Source organism: Dermacentor andersoni, chromosome 1 (genome assembly GCF_023375885.2).
Source record: "Dermacentor andersoni chromosome 1, qqDerAnde1_hic_scaffold, whole genome shotgun sequence".
Taxonomy (NCBI): domain Eukaryota; kingdom Metazoa; phylum Arthropoda; class Arachnida; order Ixodida; family Ixodidae; genus Dermacentor; species Dermacentor andersoni.
In genome coordinates, this window is record NC_092814.1 from 385,428,488 (window position 1) to 385,448,889 (window position 20,402).

General features: G+C 47.2%; 6 non-coding genes across 6 annotated transcripts; all 6 read left to right on the forward strand.

The window, feature by feature from the left end:
• The first annotated feature begins 1,644 nt into the window (after positions 1-1,644).
• TRNAM-CAU (transfer RNA methionine (anticodon CAU)) lies at positions 1,645-1,716 on the forward strand. The gene has a single exon. It is a non-coding gene; the product is annotated as a tRNA-Met (tRNA).
• Positions 1,717-2,437: 721 nt separating this feature from the next.
• Positions 2,438-2,509, forward strand: TRNAM-CAU (transfer RNA methionine (anticodon CAU)). Its single transcript has one exon. It is a non-coding gene; the product is annotated as a tRNA-Met (tRNA).
• Positions 2,510-8,202: 5,693 nt separating this feature from the next.
• On the forward strand, positions 8,203-8,274 carry TRNAM-CAU (transfer RNA methionine (anticodon CAU)). The gene has a single exon. It is a non-coding gene; the product is annotated as a tRNA-Met (tRNA).
• Positions 8,275-8,998: 724 nt separating this feature from the next.
• TRNAM-CAU (transfer RNA methionine (anticodon CAU)) lies at positions 8,999-9,070 on the forward strand. Its single transcript has one exon. It is a non-coding gene; the product is annotated as a tRNA-Met (tRNA).
• A 192-nt stretch (positions 9,071-9,262) lies between these two features.
• Positions 9,263-9,334, forward strand: TRNAM-CAU (transfer RNA methionine (anticodon CAU)). Its single transcript has one exon. It is a non-coding gene; the product is annotated as a tRNA-Met (tRNA).
• Positions 9,335-15,738: 6,404 nt separating this feature from the next.
• TRNAM-CAU (transfer RNA methionine (anticodon CAU)) lies at positions 15,739-15,810 on the forward strand. Its single transcript has one exon. It is a non-coding gene; the product is annotated as a tRNA-Met (tRNA).
• Positions 15,811-20,402: the final 4,592 nt, after the last annotated feature.

A 20,402-nucleotide genomic window follows, 5' to 3' on the forward strand; every position in this document is an offset into this window, starting at 1 on the left:
ATGCTATTTGCCCTTAAGTGCAATATTTTTATTTTGCATAGTATTGTTCATAATGATCCACTGAATGCACTGCACACCCATGTTCTGGACAACTGCCTGCTTGAAGAAATCTGCATATTCAGTGGGTCTAATGTGAACATCTCTACTACTGACTTAGCTTCACTACTTCTTAAATGTGTTGCACTGTGATAGTACGAACGCTTGCTGTATTTACCACATGGTTGTTTCATTTCGTCTGGGGCAGTAGTGGCCGTTAGCAGATGTCATTTGGCCTTAAGTGCAATATTTTTATGTTGCATAGTTATGGTTCATACTGATCCATTGAATGCACTGCACAACCATGTTCTGGACAACTGCCTGTTTGAAGGAATGATCTGCATATTCAGTGGGTCTAATGTGAACATCTCTAGTACTGCCTGTGTATTTATGAGTTAGATATTGTATTGTGTGTCACTTTATTTTCACTGTAGTTTAGTGGGATTGCACATTGAATGTGTTGTCATATTTTACTTTGCTATGAGAGATCTAATGGGCAGCTACCAGCCCCAGTCTGTATTAGTACAAATATTTATTATGCTTATCACAGCATTTTAAGGCCATGCCTCAGGCCATTAACTCATGCCTGACTTTTTTATGAGAAACATGTCAGAACTAATAAACAATCACTCATGCTTGGGATCTTTGAAATCATCCTTGTGGTCTTTCAATTGTCTTCGAAATACTTCCACATCAGCCCCAAGAAACACCAGGATGGGCTTGAAAAATTACTCTCGGAAAGAACCGAGAAAACGATGACTGAGGTGAAAAAAATACTCAGATCAGCTCTAACAAACTACAGAATGGGCTTAAAGATTACTCTCGAGTAGAGCTAAGAAACCTTGATAACGAGGTAAAAAAATACCCTCACATCAGTACCAAAAAACTCGAGAATAGGCCTGAAAATAACTCCCAGGAATAGCCTGGAAAACCGGATAAATGATGTAAAAAAGTAATCTCACATCACCTCCAACAAACTCCAGAATGGGCTTGAAAAATTAACTCTCAGATAAAGCTGAGAAAAGTTAATGAAAGAGGTAAAAAAATACTCCCGCATCAGAGCCAAGAAACTCGCGAATGGGCATGAAAAATTACTCTCGGAAAAAGCTGAGAAAAGTTCATGAAAGAGGTAAAAAAATACTCTCGCATCAGACCCAAGAAACTCTCGAGTGGGCTTGAAAAATAACTCTCAGGAATAGCCGCTAGAACTTTGTGATGGAAGTAAAAATATAGTCCCGCTATCGTCCCTAAAAACCTTCACACAGATTAAAAAATTACTCTCGTTTCTACATGCAAAAACTTGGTCAGCATGGTAGTAAATTTTTACCTCGGCTGGTACGTAGTAAAAAAAACCCAGAAAAGGGAATGCGATACAGGACGAGCGGTTTACTCCCATTTCGCGTTATTTTTGTTTAGTGTGTGTTTCCTTTGTTTTATTTTGCTCCCATTTAACAGGAAGAGATATCAGCGCAGTAATTTGGTGTCTTATAGGCATAATTGCACTCCAAGAAGTGCTCTCTTCTGCTGCGCGCTCGTGTTTCCCGCCTTAAAAAAAAGGCTACTCTCGTTTATTACAATTATAAACAAATTTACAAAGCGTGCAGGAGCAGCAGAGTGGCGCAGCGGAAGCGTGCTGGGCCCATAACCCAGAGGTCCGTGGATCGAAACCACGCTCTGCTACATGTTTCCTTTGTTTTATTTTGCTCTCATTTAACAGGAAGGGCTTATCAGCGCAGTAATTTGGTGTCTTATAGACATAATTGCACTCCAAGAAGTGCTCTCTTCTGCTGCGCGCTCGTGTTTCCCGCCTTAAAAAAAAAGGCTACTCTCGTTTATTACAATTATAAACAAATTTACAAAGCATGCAGGAGCAGCAGAGTGGCGCAGCGGAAGCGTGCTGGGCCCATAAACCAGAGGTCCGTGGATCGAAACCACGCTCTGCTACATGTTTCCTTTGTTTTATTTTGCTCCCATTTAACAGGAAGAGCTTATCAGCGCAGTAATTTGGTGTCTTATAGGCATAATTGCACTCCGAGAAGTGCTCTCTTCTGCTGCGCGCTCGTGTTTCTCGGCCTAAAAAAAAAAGGCTACTCTCGTTTATTACAATTATAAACAAATTTACAAAGCATGCAGGAGCAGCAGAGTGGCGCAGCGGAAGCGTGCTGGGCCCATAACCCAGAAGTCCGCGGATCGAAACCACGCTCTGCTACATGTTTGCTTCGTTTTATTTTGCTCCCATTTAACAGGAAGAGCTTATCAGCGCAGTAATTTGGTGTCTTATAGGCATAATTGCACTCCGAGAAGTGCTCTCTTGTGCTGCTAGCTCGTGTTTCTCGGCCTAAAAAAAAAGGCTACTCTCGTTTATTACAATTATAAACAAATTTACAAAGCATGCAGGAGCAGCAGAGTGGCGCAGCGGAAGCGTGCTGGGCCCATAACCCAGAGGTCCGTGGATCGAAACCACGCTCTGCTACATGTTTCCTTTGTTTTATTTTGCTCCCATTTAACAGGAAGAGCTTATCAGCGCAGTAATTTGGTGTCTTATAGGCATAATTGCACTCCGAGAAGTGCTCTCTTCTGCTGCGCGCTCGTGTTTCCCGCCTTAAAAAAAAAGGCTACTCTCGTTTATTACAATTATAAACAAATTTACAAAGCATGCAGGAGCAGCAGAGTGGCGCAGCGGAAGCGTGCTGGGCCCATAACCCAGAGGTCCGTGGATCGAAACCATGCTCTGCTACATGTTTCCTTTGTTTTATTTTGCTCCCATTTAACAGGAAGAGCTTATCAGCGCAGTAATTTGGTGTCTTATAGGCATAATTGCACTCCGAGAAGTGCTGTCTTCTGCTGCGCGCTCGTGTTTCCCGCCTTAAAAAAAAAAGGCTACTCTCGTTTATTACAATTATAAACAAATTTACAAAGCATGCAGGAGCAGCAGAGTGGCGCAGGGGATTCCACTTCCGGCCACCGAGCGTGACGGACGTGTAAATCATGGGCTCCGTAGGAGCGGCTTCAGCGGCCCAGACGGGCCGCGGTACCAGGATTTCTGCCTCGGACGACGAGTATCAAGTTGTTTTGCCTAGTCTGCCAACAGGGCGTTTTGTTTTGAATACCGTTTTTCTACACTGTGATATCAGGGCCCGCCCATACCGGGTGGAAGATTTTCGCGACGCGCTCGCCCAGTTATCGCTCCTGCCGGAAGTGGCTGCTCTCGGGGCCTACCGTATGAGCCATGTGTGGGCCGTGACCTTCAAGGACAGCGACGCGGTGAAAAAGATCGTCAGCGTTGGAGAGCTGCAGGTCAAGAAGGGTCGGTGTCTCGTCATCGACCCCGCCAACCAGGACGTACGCCTGAAAGTGCATTGGCTGCTGCCCAGTGTTCCTGACGAGGACGTACGTTTTGCCTTCGCGCCGTTTGGAAAGGTCACCGACGTAGTCCGCGAGCGCTGGCGGGTTCACGGCGTGACTGATAAGAACTCAACAACAAGGCTGGTTACGCTGAAGTTGAAGCCGGGCGTAAAGCTCGACGACCTTCCGCATCAGGTGAGCGTCGCCGGGGAACTGGCTCTCGTGGTTGTGCCGGGCAGAGCTCCTCTCTGCCTACGCTGCCGCGGCACGGGCCACATTCGTCGCGAGTGCCGCATTCCACGGTGTGGTGCCTGCCGACGCTTCGGTCATGAGGACAGCCAGTGCGAGCGCACGTACGCTAGCGTCACCGGACCCGTGGGCAATGAGGACAACTCCGCCCTACTCATGGACGAGGCGGACATGGAGGACACGTCGACCGCGGCGGGTGAAGCAGCTGACGTCGTGGCAAAGCCGGCGGTGCGGCTTGAACAGGAGGAGAAACAAGTCGCTCAGGCTGTCTTCACAGGACACCAACAAGCGACTGCAGAGGGCACCGCGGCCATGCCGAATGCTGAAGAGAAAACCCCACCTGATGCGGAGGTGACCTCCTCCCTCGTTGAACCTGAAGGCATGGACACCCTCACAGGCCCATCTACCCAACCGACGGGAAAACGGCCCCACAACCAGACCGTTAGCCGGACGGCGAAACAGGACGGCAGCGGCGGCGACGAGCCACCGCCCAAAGCGAGAGGTATAAGGAGGTCGACCTTGAAGCTTCGGCCGAACGTTACGGTCGATCCACGGCAGGCGGGTAAACCGCCTCCGTAATTCCGTGCTGTCTAATTCGAGTGGGGTTGGGGGGTTGGTGAGTGCATTGGCCGTCATCCTGAGCGCTAGTTTTTCAGAACCTTGCCAGGAAGGGGGGCCCAAGTTGCACTTGAGTGCCCTTTCCGGAAGGTCGAGCGGCGTCTCCTTTAGAGGCATTCCACGTGGTTGCCGGCGCACCTTCATGAGCGCTCATACTTGTGTAATTGTGATGGGCACCATTCTACCGTGTAGTCATGGCGGTTAATTTCGAAGGAATGCTACGTGTAGCAACGTTAAATGTACGAGGGCTCAGTGCAAGAAGACGGCAATGTCAGCTAAGTCGTCTCCTCTTGGATAATGACTTACATATAGTAGGAATCCAAGAAACGAAAATTGAGAGCCAAGAGCTAACCGACAGAATGGTGTCCAATTTTAGAGCGCACTTTGACGTGTGCGTTTGTCATGCGGTTGGTGGATCAGGCGGCTGCGCTATATTCCTAAGAAATAATCTTGGCATTTGTATGCAGTCAGTGTTTTCGTGTGAAACTGGGCGCCTCTTAGTGGCTGATTTCTGTTTTGAGGATGTGGATTACCGTGCTATTTGTATCTATGCGCCGAATATTGAAACGGACCGTCGATCTTTCTTTGAGCGTCTTGAAGCGTACGTAAACTGTTCCAAGGTCGTAATACTGCTGGGTGATTTTAACTGTGTTTGCTATGCTGCAGACCGAGCAAAATGTTCACGCATTCGTGATAAGAGTGCCGAATTTCTTAACGCAGTGGTGCATGATTATGACCTGGTAGATGTGGGTAGTGTTTTTGCCAGCGGTACTCGCCCGCGTTTTACCCACTTCCAACGTGACAGCCACGCTCGATTAGATAGATTATACGTGTCAGCCGAACTAGTGCCCTTATGTTGCGAATATGATGTGCAAGCTGTAGCATACAGTGATCACTGCTTGGTAACTGCCACGTTCGGGAAAGGACAGAGCAAACGGCCCTTTAACTGGGATCTCTAGAAAATGAATGCGCAGTTGTTGAACGACGATCCTTTTGTCGATGCTGTAGCGAAGGAACTAGAAAACCTGACTTCAGCCAAGCCATTAAGCTTTGCCATTCAATGGGAAGAATTTAAACAGAAAGTAAAAACAATGGCCATTGAAAGAAGCAGTGTCATTCGACACAACCTGAAACAAGCAGAAACAAAGCTTCGCCAGCAACTGCAATTTTTTATTAGCATGGAAAGTGTCGAGCCTGGTGTGTATGTTAACGAATTAAAGGAAGTGAGAACTGAACTAGAAAAGATAGATACAGTAAAATACAGAGCAGCACTTGTGAGATCAAGGTCTGAGAAGTTGTGGGCGGGAGAAACTCCAACGAAACGAGCTTTATCAGACGAGAAAAAGTACGCTTGTCGGAAAGAAATCCGCCAGCTAGCTAAAGGCAATCACATTACATCCGACAAAAATGACATCAAGCAAGGGATCGCCGATCACTTTAAAGATATTTTAGCTCATCCGCGGAATCCTAAATGTAACTACCAGAATGAATTTCTCTCGCTGATGCCAAAGCTCGATGAAGAAGTCAGGACACGGCTGGAACTGCCAATTAGCCTGAGTGAGATAGAGTGCGCAATAGACGAGTTAACCATCGGTAAAGCACCTGGGCCAGATGGCTTGGGGGCCGCTTTCTATAAAACCTTCAAGTCTGCATTGGCCCCTGTTCTTCACGAAGTTATCAGCGAAGCGTATGAGCGAAAAAGATTGCCCTTGTCATTCACAACCTCGCATATCGTGCTAATTCCGAAGAGTGATGACGAGGAAAAACTTTTGTTGCCAGGGTCATATCGTCCGATAACTCTAGCCAATGTCGACTATAAAATATTCACGAAAGCTTTGGCCAAACGACTGCAAAGTGTAATTAAGACATTGGTAGGGCCGCACCAGACTTGTGGCATTAAAGGCCGCAGCATTGCAACGAATGTACACACGGCTCGAAGTGTGCTTGAGTGCTGCGATGTGATTGGCGATAACGTCGCGATGATGCAGATCGATTTGGCAAAGGCTTTCGACCTCGTCTCGCACAAGGCTTTGTTCTCCATGCTGGAACATGCGAACGTTGGCAAAGTCATAACGGAAGGCGTCATGATGGCGTACAGAGAATGCTTAACGCGCATCATTGTTAATGGGGAGCTCACCGATAGCTTTCCCGTGCTCTCGTCGGTGCGGCAAGGATGCCCGCTGTCACCCCTTCTATTTGCTGCTTATCTCGAACCACTCTGTTTGGCGATCAGAAATAACGAGCGCATAGCAGGCTATCGGCTGCAGGCAGCACACGTTAAAATTTTGGCATATGCCGATGATATCGCGATTTTCTGCACAACCAAAGCGAGCATTAAGGAGGCAACGACTGTGGTTGAAAGATTTTGTGACTCAACTGCAGCCCAGATAAACTGGGATAAAAGGTACGGCTTCTGGCATGGTAGCTCGGAAGACACGCCGGAGACCTTTTATCGACTCAAGTGGTCGACGTTACCAACCCAATACTTGGGTGTGCCTCTCGGAAATTACCGTGAACCTGAATCGTACTGGCTAGATCAAGTGTCGAAAGCAAAGGAAGAGGCTGACGGGTGGAGAGGAAAACAATTGTCAATGTTTTCTAGAGCCACTGTTTGCAACCTTTTTTTAGTTTCTAAGATATGGTACGTTATGAATGTGTTGTGTGCTGCGAGGGTAAGCGTACAAAAAGTTCACCGTGTTTTCGCCATTTTCATTTGGGCCTCCACCTGGGAGAGGATGAGTCGAATGAACTTGTTCCTCCCGGTCAAGAAAGGTGGGCTTGGTTTAGCTCATTTGTTTCTGCGACAAGTCGTCTCACGCTTTGTGTTTTTACGGGATCAAAACGATCCTTTTCTCCGGACAGTGATACAGGTACGGCTGTGTAGACAACTTCCAGGATTCATTGTTTCGACTGTTCATAATATGCCAGGAGCAGTGACTGGTTACCTACGTGAAGTGGTATGTTCATATAAGATGTTGAACGTACGGTTTTCACAGCAATACCTGTCTACCGTTACCAAGAAAAAACTATACAGGGATCTCGTGGACACGATGTTCCCTCCACCTTTGTACCGTTCTCCGCAACGTGGAGGCCCAGGACAAGACGTTTTAAAGAGGGTGAAAAAAATGCCAATACGGCCGTCAGCTAAATCTTTTTTCTTCAAATTGCACACAAACACACTTCCCGTTAAGACCTGGCTTCATGAGAAGGGTATTTTCATCCCCTGGAGCACCGACTGCTTATTATGTAAAAAACCGGAAACAATAGAACATGCATTCTTAGACTGCTGGGACGCCATCTTTCACTGGGATGTTCTGCAGAGGACATTGAAAAAACAGTTACCCCTGGACCCATATGGAATACGCTTCTTACCGTTTGATAACGCCGAGGATGTCCCGTATGAACTTATAATGATCCTGAGCCTCCACGCTATGTGGAAAACTAGATCGCAATTTCAAAACGGAGACATTGTTGTTCGATCGGCTCGGGAAAACTTCATTGAGAGTGTTGTGTGTGTAAGAGATGCGTTCAAAGCGCTGCCTGATCCACCACAATGGATCTCCTTATTTGATGAATTAGCGTTGTTAAAAAGATTTTAATACCGTGTTGGCCAAAGTGTGGTCCACACGTTTTATCTTTGTAAACCTTGATTGAGTACGTCAAAGTCGGCAATAAAGAAAAAAAAAAAAAAAAAGAGTGGCGCAGCGGAAGCGTGCTGGGCCCATAACCCAGAGGTCCGCGGATCGAAACCACGCTCTGCTACATGTTTCCTTTTTTTTATTTTGCTCCCATTTAACAGGAAGAGCTTATCAGCGCAGTAATTTGGTGTCTTATAGGCATAATTGCACTCCGAGAAGTGCTCTCTTCTGCTGCGCGCACGTGTTTCCCGCCTTAAAAAAAAAGGCTACTCTCGTTTATTACAATTATAAACAAATTTACAAAGCATGCAGGAGCAGCAGAGTGGCGCAGCGGAAGCGTGCTGGGCCCATAACCCAGAGGTCCGTGGATCGAAACCACGCTCTGCTACATGTTTCCTTTGTTTTATTTTGCTCCCATTTAGCAGGAAGAGCTTATCAGCGCAGTAATTTGGTGTCTTATAGGCATAATTGCAGTCCGAGAAGTGCTGTCTTGTGCTGCGCGCTCGTGTTTCCCGCCTTAAAAAAAAAAAGGCTACTCTCGTTTATTACAATTATAAACAAATTTACAAAGCGTGCAGGAGCAGCAGAGTGGCGCAGCGGAAGCGTGCTGGGCCCATAACCCAGAGATCCGTGGATCGAAACCACGCTCTGCTACATGTTTCTTTTGTTTTATTTTGCTCCCATTTAACAGGAAGAGCTTATCAGCGCAGTAATTTGGTGTCTTATAGGCATAATTGCACTCCGAGAAGTGCTCTCTTGTGCTGCGCGCTCGTGTTTCCCGCCTTAAAAAAAAAAGGCTACTCTCGTTTATTACAATTATAAACAAATTTACAAAGCATGCAGGAGCAGCAGAGTGGCGTAGCGGAAGCGTGCTGGGCCCATAACCCAGAGATCCGTGGATCGAAACCACGCTCTGCTACATGTTTCCTTTGTTTTATTTTGCTCCCATTTAACAGGAAGAGCTTTTCAGCGCAGTAATTTGGTGTCTTATAGGCATAATTGCAGTCCGAGAAGTGCTCTGTTGTGCTGCGCGCTCGTGTTTCCCGCCTTAAAGAAAAAAGGCTACTCTCGTTTATTACAATTATAAACAAATTTACAAAGCGTGCAGGAGCAGCAGAGTGGCGCAGCGGAAGCGTGCTGGGCCCATAACCCAGAGGTCCGTGGATCGAAACCACGCTCTGCTACATGTCTCCTTTGTTTTATTTTGCTCCCATTTAACAGGAAGAGCTTATCAGCGCAGTAATTTGGTGTCTTATAGGCATAATTGCAGTCCGAGAAGTGCTCTCTTGTGCTGCGCGCTCGTGTTTCCCGCCTTAAAAAAAAAGGCTACTCTCGTTTATTACAATTATAAACAAATTTACAAAGCATGCAGGAGCAGCAGAGTGGCGCAGCGGAAGCGTGCTGGGCCCATAACCCAGAGGTCCGTGGATCGAAACCACGCTCTGCTACATGTTTCCTTTGTTTTATTTTGCTCCCATTTAACAGGAAGAGCTTATCAGCGCAGTAATTTGGTGTCTTATAGGCATAATTGCAGTCCGAGAAGTGCTCTCTTGTGCTGCGCGCTCGTGTTTCCCGCCTTAAAAAAAAAAAAGGCTACTCTCGTTTATTACAATTATAAACAAATTTACAAAGCATGCAGGAGCAGCAGAGTGGCGCAGCGCCATTCTGCTTCCGGCAGCCGAGCTGAGCGGTCAGCAGAGTCATGGGCTCCAGTGGAGCAGCGACAGCGGCCACTTTAGGCCGCGGAAACAGGCTAAACGACGACAAGGATTATGCCTTTATTTTGCCGCAACTGCCCAAAGGTCAATTGGTGATTAATACCGTCTTTTTGCACGGTGATGTGCGTGCGAGACCGTACAAGGTGGAAGATTTCCGGGACGCCCTTCTGCCGACGGGCTTGCTGCCTGATGTGGTATGCATAGGGGCGTACCAGATCAACTACGTCTGGGCAGTGACCTTCAGTGATGGGAGTGCCACAAAAAGGCTTCTGGACCTCAAGGAACTCCAAGTGAAGGGACGACGGTGCGTCATCGTTGACCCGCAGGATCAACAGGTGAAGCTAAGGCTTCACTGGCTGCTGTACGGTGTTGCCGACGAGGACGTCCGGACGGCATTCGCGGCTTTCGGCAAGGTGGAGGAGGTGAGCCGGGAGCGGTGGCGCGTCGAAGGCATGGGAGCGAAGACCTCAACTACCAGGACCGTCATCTTGAAATTGAAAAGCGGCATGAAAGTGGAGAACCTGCCCCATCAGATCCGCGTCGGCGGAGAGTTGGCCTTGGTCGTCGTGCCCGGTCGACCAATGCAGTGCCTGCGCTGCCACGGCACGGGACACGTCCGCCGTGAGTGCAGAGTCCCCCGCTGTTCTCTATGCAGACGTTTCGGCCACGTCGACGCTGACTGCGTAAGATCTTATGCCACCGTAACAGGCCCAGTAACTTGTGACGTTGCGGCAGAGCACGTCATGGACGTGGCCGAGGCGGAGGACGCTGCTAAAGGAACTCTAGACACGGTCCCGACAGCGACAGCCAGTGGAACAACGAGTTTGGCCGTAGACAGCAGGGTGGCTGAGACTACCGTGATGCCGAGTGGGACGGTGCAGGGCGCGACCGCTGAGGGCCAGCCTACGCGGAGCAGTAGTGAGGACCCGCCCGACAACGATGCGACAGCAATGCAGCAGGAGGAGGCCGTCCTCGACGGCGACCGGACTTCGACTCTTGGTGCGCCAGTCAAGCGCCCCCATGACCAGACTAAGGACCGCAACGACGGCGCGACCAGCACCAGCGAAGGGCTGCCGACAAAGACACCTCTTGGGAGGCGCACGAGCTTAAAACCAAAGCCGAATGTCCCACCTGAGAGAAAGCCTGCGGACAAAGTGCCGCCCACAAACAACGCCGGGAAACCGGGAGGTCCCGGAGGCGGCTAGCCGAGGGCTAGTCGTGAACGGTAAGCACCATGCTCCGGGCCTACTTTTCTCTTTAGCTCAACATGGCTCAGATACCGTCCCTTAATATTGCCACTTTAAACGTGAGAGGGTTGGCGGCTAGTCGTAGGCAAAGTCAAGTCCTACGGTTGGTCACTGACCACGACGTCGACGTACTAGCCGTCCAGGAAACTAAGGTTGACGGGGAGGAGGAGACCGGGAGCATGGTGCGCCGTTTCACGTCTAGGTATTTTGCGGTGGTAAGCCATGCGTTAGGCACGGCTGGGGGGTGCATTCTTTTTGTGAAGAAACTGCCTGGACTGCAGATTCAAAGTACCTTTTCTTGTCAATCTGGAAGGATTGTTTTTTGCGATATTGTTTTGTGCGAGTTTCAGTACCGTGTCATATGCGTATATGCGCCCAATTCAGTAGAAGAGCGTGCCCGTTTCTTTTTGAACCTTTCGCAGTATGTTCGATGCGATAAGCGCGTTATGCTCTTAGGAGACTTCAATTGTGTAATGAGCGCTAGTGACAGAGCCAATAATGCCGGTGTGCGTGACAGAAGCAGTGAAGTCTTGTCAAAACTAATTAGTGAAAATGAACTAGATGACGTTTTTGATTGTCTGGAAGGGGGGCGTGACGTGACATTTACACGTTTTCAGGGCAGTAGCCATGCGCGGTTGGACCGAATCTACATTTCGCTGGATACAATTCCAAGATGCCACGGTTATTCTGTAGTACCCGTATCGTTCTCAGATCACTGTCTCGTAATATGTAATGTCGGTATAGGGAAACGGAAACATGCGTTTAATTGGGAGATGTGGAAAATGAATGCCTCGTTATTAAATGATGAATCTTTTGTAAAGGCAGTACGGAATGCCATTGATGAAATACGCAAAGATGAAGCTGAAACAATAGCTGAAAAGTGGGAATGTTTCAAAGAAAAAGTTAAAATGAAAGCCTTAGAAAGGTCAAGCTGCCTCAAATTTGAGAGGGAATATAAAGAAAAGGCTTTGCGAACACTACTTCAGCAGCTGATAACGCTGGAGTGCAGAGAGCCTGGTCTGTACAAAGACGATGTGCGGAGCGTCAAGGAAAAGCTTGAACAGTTCGATAAAGAACGTTATCAAGGTGCCATCGTGCGAGCACGAGCAGATGTATTAGCGGCGGGGGAGACGCCCACAAAAAGGGCGCTTGGACTCGAGAAGGCGCACGGACGGCGAAACCATGTGGATACGATTTTAATGAACGGGGTTGTTGTTGACGACAACGAAAGCACAGGGCGCGCCTTCTGTCAGTACTACCAGTCGCTCTTTGCATTTCAGGCAGCGAATGTAGAGAGTTTCAAAGCCGATTTTCTTCAGCGGATGCCGAGACTGGGAGATGACGCTAAAGAACGATTGGAAGGCAACATTACCGAGAACGAAGTTGAAAAGGCAATCGGCGATTTGAACTCGGGCAAGTCGCCTGGGCCTGATGGACTCTGTGCGGGGTTATATAAGGCTTTCAAAAGTGAACTGGCCCCATTGTTAGCAGACGTATTCAATGACGCGTACGAGAAGAAATTATTGCCCCCATCTTTTGGAAAAGCGCACACAATACTAATCCCTAAGAGTGATAAAACAGACAAACTCAGATTCGTGTCATCCTATAGACCGATATCACTAACAAACATTGATTACAAGATCTTTATGAAGATTTTAGCTGCGAGACTTCAAGGCGTCATCAAGGAAATTGTCGGAGACCACCAAACTTGCGGCATCAAGGGACGGTCCATTTTTTTGAACATCCATCAGATGCGGAGCGTGCTCGAGTGCTGTGACGTCACCGATGGTGGCGTTGCAGTTCTTCAGCTCGATTTGGAGAAAGCGTTCGATTGTGTCGCTCATGTTATTTTGTTTGCCATCTTGGATCATGTTAATGTCGGTTCCATCATCAGGGAGGGAGTGGCCTTGGCGTACCAGAATTGCACAACAAGATTAATTGTCAACAAGTCTCTGGGGGCCCCCATTAACATCATGCGTTCAGTACGCCAAGGCTGTCCCCTCAGTCCGCTGTTATTTGCCATATACATAGAAGCAATGTGTGTAGTAATTAACGGAAATGACAAAATACGTGGTTTCAGATTAGCAGCGACAGAGGTGAAGCTGCTCGCATATGCAGATGACATTGCAGTGTGTTGCACAGACAGACAAGTGTAACGGAAACAGTATCGGCAGTGAAACATTTCTGTGATGTCACGGGTAGTAGAATAAATTGGGGCAAATCCCTAGGCCTGTGGCACGGGAAATGGGAGTCTGCACCGGACAACTTCGCGAACCTCAACTGGGTCAAAACGCCGACGAGGTATCTGGGCGTTCCTCTCAATAGCTACAATAGTAGCGATGAATATTGGAGGAGCCAAGCCGATGAAATGAAAGAAAAGGCGGACAGATGGAAGGATGTGAAGCTGTCTATTTTTGCAAGGGCGACAGTCTGTAATATGTTTTTTGTCACGAAGTTATATTATGTCATGCAAGCGTTGTATTGCTCGAGAACAAATGTGCAAAGGCTGCACAGAGTGTTTGCTGTTTTCATCTGGGGGTCAACATGGGAAAGGTGCAGCCGAACAAATTTGTTTAGAAGAGTGAAAGACGGGGGTGTGGGTTTGGTTCATCTTTTTGTTAGACAACTAGTCAACCGATTCTTGTTTTTTCGCGATGTGCGCCATCCTTTTCTGCGCACAGTATGCCAGCTCAGGTTGAGCGGTGCTTTGCCCGCACATGTCGTTAGTACGGCATGCGTTACCGGATCACTTCGTGGCTTCTTTAAGGAAGTGGCCGACAGCGTAAGATTTCTTTCTGTTCGATTTTCAATGGATTACCTTTGCGATGTTAAAAGGAAAAGATTGTATAAAGATGTGTGCGACATTGTTTTCCCAGTGCCGTTATACAGAGCCATTTACAGTGGAGGGCCAGGACTTGATGTACTTAAACGCGTAAAACACATGGAGGTGCCACCAGGGGTAAAAACGTTTTTTTTTAAGCTTCACACCGGTACGCTCTCAGTGAAGACTTTCATGGAAGAGCGAGGTTGTATCGTACCATGGGGAACGCATTGCTTGATCTGGAAAAAGCAGGAAACCATAGATCACGTTTTTTTGGAATGTTGGGAGGGCTTCTTTTTCTGGGACGTCTTAAAGCGAACCCTGAAAAAAGAGTTACCGGTGGACCCCCAAGGGATAAGGTATCTGACAATTAAGGATGATGACGGGGTTCCATATGATTTCATTATGTTAAACGCTCTCCACTGTATATGGCGGGCTTGTATGGCAGGGTACTATTGTGATCCTGACGCTAGGCCCGCTCGCGATTATTTCAGAGAATGTATGTCGCGATTCATAGAAATACAGAAAATGCAACAATGTGTTCCGGAATGGCTGTGGAGGCTAGAACCTCTGACAGCCATGAAGGAATTTTAAGTTGACAACGCCTGTCCAATAGGGACAGACGGCTTTTTTGTACGGTGTGACTCTTTTCTTTCCTTTTTGTTTTTATTGCAATTGTGATACTGTAATGTGTGGAAACTGCACGTTCTGCGAAAAAACCGGTAATAAATAAATAAAAAAAAAAAGCAGAGTGGCGCAGCGGAAGCGTGCTGGGCCCATAACCCAGAGATCCGTGGATCGAAACCACGCTCTGCTACATGTTTCCTTTGTTTTATTTTGCTCCCATTTAACAGGAAGAGCTTATCAGCGCAGTAATTTGGTGTCTTATAGGCATAATTGCACTCCGAGAAGTGCTCTCTTGTGCTGCGCGCTCGTGTTTCCCGCCTTAAAAAAAAAGGCTACTCTCGTTTATTACAATTATAAACAAATTTACAAAGCATGCAGGAGCAGCAGAGTGGCGCAGCGGAAGCGTGCTGGGCCCATAACCCAGAGATCCGTGGATCGAAACCACGCTCTGCTACATGTTTCCTTTGTTTTATTTTGCTCCCATTTAACAGGAAGAGCTATTCAGCGCAGTAATTTGGTGTGTTATAGGCATAATTGCAGTCCGAGAAGTGCTCTCTTGTGCTGCGCGCTCGTGTTTCCCGCCTTAAAAAAAAAAGGCTACTCTCGTTTATTACAATTATAAACAAATTTACAAAGCGTGCAGGAGCAGCAGAGTGGCGCAGCGGAAGCGTGCTGGGCCCATAACCCAGAGGTCCGTGGATCGAAACAACGCTCTGCTACATGTTTCCTTTGTTTTATTTTGCTCCCATTTAACAGGAAGAGCTTATCAGCGCAGTAATTTGGTGTCTTATAGGCATAATTGCAGTCCGAGAAGTGCTCTCTTGTGCTGCGCGCTCGTGTTTCCCGCCTTAAAAAAAAAAGGCTACTCTCGTTTATTACAATTATAAACAAATTTACAAAGCATGCAGGAGCAGCAGAGTGGCGCAGCGGAAGCGTGCTGGGCCCATAACCCAGAGGTCCGTGGATCGAAACCATGCTCTGCTACATGTTTCCTTTGTTTTATTTTGCTCACATTTAACAGGAAGAGCTTATCAGCGCAGTAATTTGGTGTCTTATAGGCATAATTGCACTCCGAGAAGTGCTCTCTTCTGCTGCGCGCTCGTGTTTCCCGCCTTAAAAAAAAAGGCTACTCTCGTTTATTACAATTATAAACAAATTTACAAAGCATGCAGGAGCAGCAGAGTGGCGCAGCGGAAGCGTGCTGGGCCCATAACCCAGAGGTCCGCGGATCGAAACCACGCTCTGCTACATGTTTCCTTTGTTTTATTTTGCTCCCATTTAACAGGAAGAGCTTATCAGCGCAGTAATTTGGTGTCTTATAGGCATAATTGCACTCCGAGAAGTGCTCTTTTCTCCTGCGCGCACGTGTTTCCCGCCTTAAAAAAAAGGCTACTCTCGTTTATTACAATTATAAACAAATTTACAAAGCATGCAGGAGCAGCAGAGTGGCGCAGCGGAAGCGTGCTGGGCCCATAACCCAGAGGTCCGTGGATCGAAACCACGCTCTGCTACATGTTTCCTTTGTTTTATTTTGCTCCCATTTAACAGGAAGAGCTTATCAGCGCAGTAATTTGGTGTCTTATAGGCATAATTGCAGTCCGAGAAGTGCTCTCTTGTGCTGCGCGCTCGTGTTTCCCGCCTTAAAAAAAAAGGCTACTCTCGTTTATTACAATTATAAACAAATTTACAAAGCATGCAGGAGCAGCAGAGTGGCGCGTGTTGACTTCCGGCCACCGATGTGTACGGACGTGGCTGATATGAGCTCCGACGGAGCGGATGTAGCGGCCCACCATAGCCGCGGTACCAGGAATGAAATGTCACAGGATTATGCAATCATTTTGCCCCCACTGCCAACTGGGTACGTTGTTCAAAATACCGCTTTTCTACATGCGGATGTGAAAGGTAGACCATACCGCGCGGAAGATTTTCGTGAGCCACTGTTCCAACGTGTTCCGCCCACCGAGGTTCTTGCGCTCGGCGCCTATCAAATGAATCATGTGTGGGCGGTTACCTGCAAGACTGCTGAAGGCGCAAAGAAGTTTTTGGCCGAACCGGAATTGACGGTCAAGGGTCGGAGATGTATCGTAATTGATCCGAGTCACCGCGACGTCCGTCTGAAGCTTCACTGGCTGCTCTACCATGTACGTGAAGAAGACGTGCGAAACGCCCTGAACCCCTACGGAACCGTCTTGGAAATAGGACTGGATAAATGGCGCCTTGACGGCTACAGCCTACAGAACACCATGACACGCACAGTTGTGGTGCGACTGAAGGCGGACGTTACGTTGGATGATATACCACATCAGCTGCGCGTTGGAGGTGAGCTGGCCCTTGTCGTAGCGCCCGGAAGAGCGCCAAGGTGCTTGCGCTGCCAACAGATTGGCCACATAAGAAAGGACTGCCGCGTGCCGCGGTGCAACGTCTGCAAACGCTTTGGACACGCCGTAGAAAACTGCTCGAGGACGTATGCGGCAGCTGCCATGACCACGGTGAACACGGAGAAATCCGAGCTCACCATGGACGAAGCGGAAGCAGAAGCATGTCTGAATTCTGCAACAACATCAGGAGTACAAGGCACCAGCACCAAAGGAAGTAAGCAATCGGAAAATACTACCGCGGAAAATTTTACAGCCACTGTACAGGTAGAAATTGCAGCAGACGCAAAAGCCAAAATACAGGGCTCAGAATTCATCGAAGGTGGTGCCAACAACACAAGTGAAAATAAAGAGACAGCGGGAGTTCACCACAAGAGTGCCGAAGTGGACTCCATGGATTGCCGTGAAGCAGAAGACAGCAGTGCGCTGGGAAAGAGACCACGAGACGACGCCGGTGCAGAGACGAAGGACGCCAACAGCAGTGAACCACCGACAAAAGCGTTCACCAGTCGCCGGCTGCGGCCCACCCCAAAGCCAAACGTCCCGGAGAGGGAGAAGAGGGCGGCTAAGCTGCCCACTTGACAACACGGCTAACGCACCGAGGGTGCACCCCAATATCGGGGCACAGACTGTTTGGTGAGCGCATCCTTTTTCAAGATAAAGATGGCTGTTAGACTTGAGAGAGCAGTTCGTTTCGCCACTCTAAATGTGCGCGGGCTTTCGTCTAGAAGGCGCCAATACCAATTAAGTAGGCTATTTGCGGAACATGATTTCGACGTGATCGCCGTGCAAGAAACAAAAGTACACAAGGAGGACGAAACTGAGCGAATGGTTGCGCCTTTCAACACAACGTATAATGTCTGTGTGTCACATGCCGATGGCTTATCTGGAGGGTGTGCAATTTTTATTAAAAGATCGATGGGCGCAGTTGAGACAAGTATAAGAAGCAGTGAGAGCGGACGCTTCGTTGTTTGTGATTTTTCGTTAATGAATTTTGAATGGCGCGTGATTTGCTTGTACGCCCCAAATCGTGACAACGAAAGAAAAGCATTCTTTGAAGAGATTGGTGGTTTCCTTGATTGTACTAGATATGTGATATTAATTGGTGACTTTAACTGTGTGTGCGCGATTGAGGACCGCTCCAAACGTGTAAATTTGCGCGATCAAAGCGCACTGTTTTTGACGGAATTGATTGCAGAGAATGGGCTAGAAGATGTGGCCCTCTGCATGTCTAAGGGCGGGGTTGAGTTCACGCATTTTCAGGGCCAAAGTCACGCACGTTTGGATAGAGCCTACATCCCACTTGACCTTGTGATGTGTTGTGACGAATACGTTGTTATACCAGTGTCTTTTAGCGACCACTGTTTGTTAAAATTCACGCTTGGGACAAAGGAAAAAATGCCTAAGTTCAACTGGCACCTCTGGAAATTAAATAATAGCATCATGAAAGATAAAATTTTTTCTAGAAAAGTAAATGAAGCGTTAACAATGCTGTATGAAGTTGGAAAAGACGACTGGGAAACGAGGTGGGAAGTTTTTAAACAAGATGTTAAATTGAGTGCTATAGAACGTACGACTATCCTTAATTTTGAGAAGAAACAAGACGAGAAGAAATTGCAGTCGCAACTGCAAGCACTATTAAAGGAAGAAAGTGTGAAACCGGGCTCTTTCACTGAAGAAATCAAAAATACCAAAAACAAGCTGGAACTTTTAGATAAAGAAAAGTACAGAGGTGCTATTATTAGGTCAAGAACAGAAAAGCTTTGGATGGGCGAAACACCGACAAAGCGGGCACTAAGTGATGAAAAGCAATATGCACAAAGAAAAGAAGTTAAGGAAATAATGTACAATGGCAGACTGACGAAAGAAAAAAGTCAGATAATGAACGCGTTTCTTGAACACTATCGCGATTTGCTTGGAAAACGTATTCCGATGGGGAATGGATTTAGTGAAGATTTCCTTTCTTTAGTGCCCGAGTTTGACGACGAAACTAAAAAAAGTTTGGAGGCCCCTATCAGTATACAGGAGATTAAAAAAGCTATTGATGACTTAAGCACTGGAAAGACACCTGGCCCAGATGGAATCGGAGCAGAATTCTATAAAATGTTTAAAGAAGAGATTGCCAGCGCGCTGTTCCAAGTTATCGAAGAGGGGTATAAAAAGAAGAAGCTACCACGGTCTTTCACTGAAGCGCACACTGTTTTAATCCCCAAATCGGACGATGACATCAAACTTCAGTCTGTGACGTCATATCGCCCCATTAGCCTCTTGAATACAGATTACAAAATTTTCATGAAGGTGCTGGCCAAAAGAATGCAGAATGTCGTTCAAAACATTGTAGGACCGCACCAGACATGTGGCATAAGAGGTCGTAGCATTACGACAAATATACACGTAGTAAGAAGTGTCTTAGAGATTTGCGATGACTTTGGAGATCGAATAGCAATGATGCAATTAGATTTACAAAAAGCTTTTGACCGTGTCTCCCATGAAGTGTTGTTCAACGTGTTAGAACATGTGCAAGTTGGAACTGTGTTTCTTGATGGATTAAAGATGGCGTACTCGCAGTGTGTAACACGCCTGGTAGTTAATAGGACGCTAAGTGAAGAAATTGACATACTCAGTTCCATCAGACAAGGATGCCCGGCCTCAGCCTTACTTTTTGCCATATACCTAGAACCCTTTTGCTTATCAATTATCCAAAATTCAAACGTGCACGGATTTAGATTACAGAGTACTGAAGTAAAGATTCTTGCATATGCTGACGATGTGGCCGTACTCTGTCAAGATAGGCAGAGTATATGTGAAGTTGTTCATACAGCCAAACAATTTTGTTCCATGACAGGTAGCATGATTAACTGGGATAAAACAACTGCGTTTTGGTATGGCAGTTGGGATATGAAGCCTGATGTATACGTAAATGTAAGATGGGAAACCCGCCCACTGAAGTACCTAGGGGTGCCACTCGAGGTTTATCGTGACAACAACGAGTACTGGAAGGACGAAGCAGAAACAATCAGGCAAAAAACAAACGCCTGGGGTGGGCGGGAGCTCTCTATTTTTGCACGGGCGTATGTATGCAACCTGTTTTTAATAGCCAAAATATGGTATGTGTTCCAAGTCCTTTGTATGTCGCGGGTGAATGTGCAGAAATTTCACAGGATTTTCGCCGTGTTTCTGTGGAGATCGACCTGGGAACGAACAAGTCGCTCAAATTTATTCTTACCGGTCCGAAACGGTGGATTGGGTTTGTGTCATTTATTTATTAGGCAAGTTGTGTCTCGTTTTATTTTTCTCCGTGACCAAAGAAATGGCTTTTTACAAACTGTGATAAAATTAAGGCTGTGTTCACACGTTCCTGAATTTGTTGTGTCATCGAATGACAATATGTACCGTTATGTGACTGGATTCTTGCGTGAAGTAGTGCATTCTTTTCAATTTCTGAAAGTGCGCTTTTCGCTAGAGTATTTGTCCTCTGTAAAACGGAAAACACTTTACAAAGACCTTGTCGACTGTTTGTTGCCAACACCGCGGTACAGAACTTTATTCAATGTCGGACCCGGACAGGACGTGCTAAGAAGGGTTAAAAAGATGAACGTAAAACCGGGAACAAAAACTTTCTTCTTTAAACTTCATTCTGGGACGCTCCCAGTAAAGCAATGGTTAGCTGATAAGGGACTCTACGTTCCATGGACGACAAACTGTCTACTTTGTAAGACGCCCGAAAC